Source organism: Chiloscyllium punctatum, chromosome 33 (assembly GCF_047496795.1).
Source record: "Chiloscyllium punctatum isolate Juve2018m chromosome 33, sChiPun1.3, whole genome shotgun sequence".
Lineage (NCBI taxonomy): Eukaryota > Metazoa > Chordata > Chondrichthyes > Orectolobiformes > Hemiscylliidae > Chiloscyllium > Chiloscyllium punctatum.
Genome location: NC_092771.1, coordinates 7,332,668 through 7,340,486, shown reverse-complemented (window position 1 = coordinate 7,340,486; position 7,819 = coordinate 7,332,668).

The window sequence follows — 7,819 nt, the reverse complement described above, 5'->3', positions numbered from 1 at the left end:
ATCTAACGATTATAGTTTCTATTGATCATAAAGCTCAGTGTTACGTACAGTCAAATAACGTTTCGAACCAACTTGTCAGTATTGAGTTTACAATTCTTCTCCTGTCTATCTTATTGGTACTGAATCCTGATCTTTAGATTTCTATCAGGGAACAGACATCCAACTGTCTGATCCAGGTGGGATTTGGGATCAATGGACTAAACATTTAGAAGAGGGACTATGAAACCTCTTGTTGATATTTAACTCAGTGTTTACAGAGCATGTAACCTGATGAACTCCCCAAAGGTGTCTGTATAATGCCTGGCCAACAGCAGTCTTCAGGAACGTTCAATGCCAAGGGAAACTGGAAACATGGAAAACAGGACTTCAGTCAGAACACCTTACAGGATGATAAATCTCAAATCATTGACCATGAATATCCCTCTTTTTTTCTCCCATCAATCTCGCAATGAATTGGTACAGTTCTACTGGAGTCACTCATACCCTGATGGGGCCTGGTTAGCTCAAGTTGGCTGACAGGCAGGTTTGTGATCCAGAATGATGCCAACAGTGTGGTTCAACTCTTGCACCAGCTGAGGTTACCCTGGAGAGCTCTCCTTCAGCAACCCGATGGTCTGGTAAGGCTATGGTGACTTTATGCTAACCATTTGCACCTGTTAATGTCTGCATTTCTTACTCCTCTACAAACCTAAAAGGAGTTCCTATGGAGATGTTCAACACCGTGAGAGGGCGAGATATCTTCTTATTGTTTACTCTTTTTCCCTTGGCCAAAATGTTGATAATTGGAGTGGACAGAGTTAAGGTGTTGGCAAAACAATTCAAAATCACAGGAAAGGGAAGAGCAGAGCTGTGGGGAAAGAGCAGGCAATGGGATGAAATGGATTTCTCTTCAAAAGACCCACTGCCGAACGGAACGAGAGAAATAGTCACTAACGAGGCAATATCAGCCCAAGATTCTATGAACGCTTCCCTCACGTGTGAATTTCAAACAACTGAGGTAAATTTGATAATTGAGGGGAGACTGACATAGCAGAAACAGGAGACTGACATGCTAAAGATGTGACAATCAGATTAACTATTTTTCCTGTTATGAAATAAGATGATGTAGTGCGATTACTAATGGACAATGGTTAAGCTGCCTGACAAAGCAGTCTCTATCCAGGGTCTCTCCCAAGTGTACCCATGCTGAAAGGTATCTCGGTGTCCTCCCAGGGTGCCCATTAATGACAATTCATGGCTCCTGTTTATTTTTCTGTTATTGTTCTGCTGTTTCATTGCAATATTTACAAACCATTTCACCCCGTTAAACTTGACATTGTCAACCTATGGTAAGGTCCAGATTGAATCATTCCCATCTTTGCCTGACATCTCTATAGTAGTCACACACGGTTTTGTCAAAATATTCATCCAATATTTCTGTAGCAATCACCCCATTGACATTATCAGCTGTTAATCTACTACCTGGGTAAACACCTCCAAACAAAGAGCTTTAGTTTCTTACACTTAAAATCTCACGCCAAACACATTTTCTCTGGTTTACATGATGATTTCCAAAATTTGGAAATTGCCCTGAAACCTTGATCCTTCGGTGGGCCTTTCTGTGTATACAAGAGAGTAGGTCTGAACTCCCCGGTTAGTGCCCAGGTCTGACCTCCCCGGTACACAGTGCCCAGGTCTGAGCTCCTCTGGTACACGGTGCCCGGGTCTGAGCTCCTCTGGTACACGGTGCCCGGTTCTGAGAACCCCGGTACACGGTGCCCAGGTCTGAGCTCCTCTGGTACACGGTGCCCGGGTCTGAGCTCCTCTGGTACACGGTGCCCAGGTCTGAGCTCCTCTGGTACACGGTGCCCAGGTCTGAGAACCCCGGTGCACGGTGCTCGGTTCTGAGAACCCCGGTACACGGTGCCCGGTTCTGAGAACCCCGGTACATGGTGCCCGGGTCTGAGCTCCTCTGGTACACGGTGCCCAGGTCTGAGAACCCCGGTACACGGTGCCCGGTTCTGAGAACCCCGGTACACGGTGCCCGGTTCTGAGAACCCCGGTACACGGTGCCCTGGTCTGAGCTCCCCGGTGCCCGGGTCTGAGCTCCTCTGGTACACGGTGCCCAGGTCTGAGAACCCCGGTACACGGTGCTCGGTTCTGAGAACCCCGGTACACGGTGCCCGGTTCTGAGAACTCCGGTACACGGTGCCCTGGTCTGAGCTCCCCGGTACACGGTGCCCGGGTCTGAGCTCCTCTGGTACACGGTGCCCGGTTCTGAGAACCCCGGTACACGGTGCCCGGGTCTCAGCTCCACTGGTACACGGTGCCCAGTTCTGAGAACCCCGGTACACGGTGCCCAAGTCTGAGCTCCCCGGTGCACGGTGCCCGAGTCTGAGCTCCTCTTGTACACGGTGCCCAGGTCTCAGCTCCTCTTGTACACGGTGCCCATGTCTCAGCTCCTCTGATACACAGTGCCCGAGTCTGAGCTCCTCTGGTACACGGTGCCCATGTCTCAGCTCCTCTGGTACACAGTGCCCGAGTCTGAGCTCCTCTGGTACAGGGTGCCCGAGTCTGAGCTCCTCTTGTACATGGTGCCCGAGTCTGAGCTCCTCTTGTACATGGTGCCCGAGTCTGAGCTCCTCTGGTACACGGTGCCCATGTCTCAGCTCCTCTGGTACACAGTGCCCGAGTCTGAGCTCCTCTGGTACACGGTGCCCATGTCTCAGCTCCTCTGGTACACAGTGCCCGAGTCTGAGCTCCTCTGGTACACAGTGCCCGAGTCTGAGCTCCTCTGGTACACAGTGCCCGAGTCTGAGCTCCTCTGGTACACAGTGCCCGAGTCTGAGCTCCTCTGGTACACGGTGCCCGAGTCTGAGCTCCTCTGGTACAGGGTGCCCGAGTCTGAGCTCCTCTTGTACATGGTGCCTGGGTCTCAGCTCCTCTGGTACATGGTGCCCGGGTCTCATAGCCTATCCACCATGGTAGCCCGCAATCCCAGCACCACACTGAAGCAGCTCCTGATGAATTTAAAGGACCTTGTACCCGCAACCAGGAGAACCAGCATCAAAAACAAAAAATACCCTGCAAGGACCACAACAATCATTACATTGGACGGACAGGCAGGAAACTAGCCACCAGGATACGAGTACCAATTAGCCACCAAAAGATGTGACCAACTATCACTAGTATCCATACACACAGATGAAGAGGGATACCAGTTTGACTGGGACAGTACATCCATCCAACAAAGACATGCACGGGAATTCCTGGAGACCTAGCATCCAATCCGGAACTCCTTTAACAAACAGAGCAGTTTAGACCCCAATAACCAACCTCTCAGAAACAGGACTGGAAACAATACCACCCACGACAACAGACCAATTTCCATTTCGGTTCCAAGTGTACCCTCGAGGGTTTCAAAATTTCTGCAGTGTATTTTTTTCTGAGCTTTCCAGAGATTGAGAGTGGAATGTAGTTTGTAACAGTCTCTCCTCAAAAGTATAACTTGATAATTATTACCTTGGCCTATTAATTGAATCTGATGATATTTCATAATTTGTCATTGCAAGTGGACAAACTGCTCGTTTTGTTTGATATTGGCTTCCATCTCAACCAGTAACTCGGGGAAGAATTTACTCAAATTGTATCTTTCCAGTGCTTTCTGCATTTTTTATCCCTTTTTATGCAATGCTATGGTTTTTAGCAGCTTGAAATATTCCTGTTTTTCTCTTTATGTAGCTCTGCTTCTCTCCAACAATCTTCAACACTCAATGATGGCTGTCAGATAAATCCTCACCACTGCTTATCATTCCATGTGAGCTATCTGCTGGATTTACTGTCACCACTTTCCTGCTGGGGACCGTGACATACTGCCTGGGCCAGTGTGGGAGGGGAAATATACTCCACAATCTAACAAGAAGCTGCTATTGTCTTAAACAAGATGTCACCTCCTGTACAATAGCAAAGATGGACAAGTTACATTAGTATGACAGAGACCCCCTACTCCTCCAATCTTCTGAGCTGTTCTTCTCCTCAGTCTCTCTGACATTGTCATTGTTAGTTGTGCTTCAGGCACTCCTTAGTTTTATTCCTTAACCATGTAAAACAATCACCTTCAGCGTTGCAGAGTCAAAAGTCTGGAACTCCACATGGACTACAACTGTTCTACAACAAGGTGTCTCACAACACCTTCATGAGTGTCATCAAGACATACAGCACAGAAACAGACTCATCGCTGTAACTCGTCCACGCCAACCACATATCCAAACCTAATCTAGTCCCGTTTGCCAGCACCTGGCCCATAGCCCTCTAAATATTTCCTATTCATGTACTCATCCAGATGCTTTTAAAATGTGTAATTGTACCAGCCTCCACCACATCCTCTGGCAGCTCATTCCATACACGTAGCACCCTCTGTGTGATCAAGTTTCCCTTTAGGTCTCTTTTATATCTTTCCCCCTCACCTTAAACCTATGCCCTCTAGTTCTGGACTTCTCCACTCCAGGATGTCTATTTACCCTATCCATGCCTCTCGTGATTTTATAAACCTCTATAAGGTCAACCCTCAGCCTCTGACACTCCAGGGAAAACAACCCCAGCCTCTCCCTATAGCTCAAATCCTCCAACCCTGGCAACATCCTTGTCAATCTTTTCTGAACCCTTGCAAGTTTTGCACCTTCTTCCTATCTGCTGGATTCTTCCTGGGAGACCAGAATTGCACGCAGTGCTCCAAAACGGAACTACGGTTGAGATATAAGTGATGGCTGAGGCAGCACCATACACATACTATAAAAGGATGGAAATGTAGGATGACTGAATAATGTTTTTGTGAAACTCAGACACGTGGCGGCTGAGCAGGAATCAGCACCTTTAGGAAACTCTGTGCTCCCCTTGTCGAAACCTGCCGTTTCAGCTGAGCAGTGGAACCAATTGGGTGAAAACCATCTTTGAATGAGGGTGCCTGGTGCTACCTCACACAAACTCATTCTGCACAAATCTATTTGTGAACAAACAAAAGGACAAGACCAACGTTTTGCTAAGGAGCTATTCATTGCTGCCTGGCTTTCTGTAACACGGCAGCCTGATCTGAATGTAAGTCTGTAATAAGCTAAATCCACTTTGAAAGAGAGACGGAGAAAAAGTGAATAACTTCAACAAAGTAATTACTCAGCCAGAGAGCAGTGTCTGTCGTTACCATATGGTATAAAGCTCAGCCCGAAGAGAGAGGAGCGTCTGAGGATATCCTCACTTAATCCTCACACAAATTGCTTTTGTCGCACAAAATCTTTACTTCCTTCAGTTTTTCTTCCCTCTTCTTCTGAAAGCTTGTGGCATCAGTGGGTATTGTACCTTATCCCCATCACCAAACTTCACATGTAGGACTGTATAATGGGCTAAGGAGGCTATTTAACCACAGAGACCAGCAGAACTCAATTCAATCCTGTTTGAATCCAATATCCCCACAACGTGGACTTTCCCAGCAACATTCATGTGCATCGGTGAGTTGTAAGAAACCTGATCGATTATCCCCTTCTCTCGCCATGGAGCACCCAGGTTCATTGTGCAGAAAGGTTAGTACAGGTTAGATTGAACCTACCTCAGAAGAGATCCTCTTTGTTTTAGGCCGAATCTCACCAGATGTCAGTTAAATTGCATTTTTTGTTGGGTTTCGTGGCTTCTCACATGATCATCCCAAAGATTCCCTCGCTCCCTAACTACACTCCTTACAGGGTCTCTCTTTTGCAAAGCTAGTTCCTCCTGCTTGGGATCCTTGGCTCTGTGTCAGCTGTGAGATGTTCTGCACATTACCAGAAACACAATCAGTCCATCCATGGTTTGTTGCATTTTACCCAAACAAGGCAAAGAAGGGGAATTCTGCTCCTGCTCTGTAACCGGGGACTTGGAGGTGCTGCAGGAGGGGGTGATATGGAGGACTCTCATGTTCACCCTCCCCAGGATGGCCAGAGGAGGCTATGCCCCCAGTCCCTACCAGCCTGCTCAGTGTGGTCTTAGCTGTCTGCAGGAAGAAGTTCAAAGACCTTCTCCGCTAGACTCTTCTCTCTGTTTCCTTACACTCACTGTCTCTCAGTGACTGCACCCACCTCCGTCCACAGCACATGCTCTACAACTGTCACCTCTACTCTCTCTCCCCCAGCCCAATACACCCCCATTACTGACCCTGCATGCCCTCTGTGCTGCCAACTTACTCATCTGGGACACTTTGCCACCTTTAACCCATCTACACCAGCACCAAGAGCTGTGCCATTCTCCCTCATCTCACTCAATCCAGGAGGACACGGTCCATACTCGGGTAGAAATGTGAGGATGTGTAGTGAGGTGCCAATGAAGAGCAGAGGATCCTCACCCTGACCACCCTAAGCCGTTGAATGATGGTGGTCAAGCCCCTGGATTGATATCAGAGGCTGCTTTTATGTACTGTGTCAATACCCCCTGCCTGAAGGCTATCTCCGTTCAATTTGTGCTCACGAAGGGAATGAAAGATCCTGAAGGAAAGGATCAGCAAAGTGAAGGACTCGAGAGATTACAGAAACCCTCCACTGATTCCAGAGGATAGGTGCCATTGAACTGCCGTTTCCCCAAGGATTTTATTTTTCCCTCCAAACCTAAGACCAACTTTTATTTACCTGGTTGTCTCTGCCTGTGTAGAGGTGTTTTAGAAAGGGGTCAGAGCTTTAACTAGAAAAGATATACACCAGCTGTTTGTAGTTGCTCACCTCTGGTTAGAACCTAGTTATTTCTAATTACTGTAACTCTAGTAAGCTTAGAAACACAGTTAGTTAGTGTTAGTGTTTTCTGTTAACTTGAATCTACAGGTAAATTGAGAACTTTACGTACTTTGACAGGATTTTTAACCCTATGAAACTCCAGACATAGTGGTGTCTGCTTTCCAGCGTGTTACCCCGGTGAGCCATAACACTCCACGTAACTAAGGTCTGTCTTCCCTGGTGACAGGTTTGTAAACTTCCACTGAACTCTCCTTAAAACTCTGATGTCCTCCTTAGTATGTGACGTACAAGAATCAAACACAATTACTCCATGAGAGACCTAACTGATATTTGCTAAAGGTGGAGTGTGACCTCCTTGCTTTTATACTCAACAGTAACAAAGCAAAGGATTACATTATGATTTTATAACAATCTATTTAACATGCCCCTGAATGCTTTGTGTGCATACACCTCTAGGTCTTTTTGATCTTGTGTCCCTTTATAAATTGTACCTTTTTTTTTGTTTTGTGAAGGGATGTAAACATCACTGGCTAGGCCAGGATTTATTAACTTCCCCGGAGAAGGTGATGGTGAGCTTCACTCTTAAAAATGCTGCAGTCCTTGTGGTGCAGGAGCACACAGTGCTGTTAGGAAGGGCACTCCACAATTTGACGTAGTGGCAAATGGTGATATATTTCCAAGTCAGCGTAGTGAGTGACATGGAGGGAACTTGTACATGGTGGTGTTACAATGTATCTCCTGTCCTTTTCTTTCTAGATGGAAGAGGTCATAGGTTTGGAAGGTACTGTCCTAGGAACCATGGTCACTTGCAGGGCATCTTGTGGATGGTACACACTGCTGCTACTGAGCTTGGGTGTTGGAGGGAGTTTGTGGATGTGGTGCCAATCAAGTGGCTGCTTTGTCCTGGATGGTGTCGAGCTTCTTGAGTTTTGCTGGAGCTGCCCCCATCCAGGCAAGTGAGGAGTATTCTATCCCACTCCTGACTTGGAATATTTGTGCAATTCTGGTCTCCTTCCTATCTAGAAGATGCTGTGAAACTTGAAAGGGTTCAGAAAAGATTTACAACAATGTTGCCAGTGTTGGAGAATTTG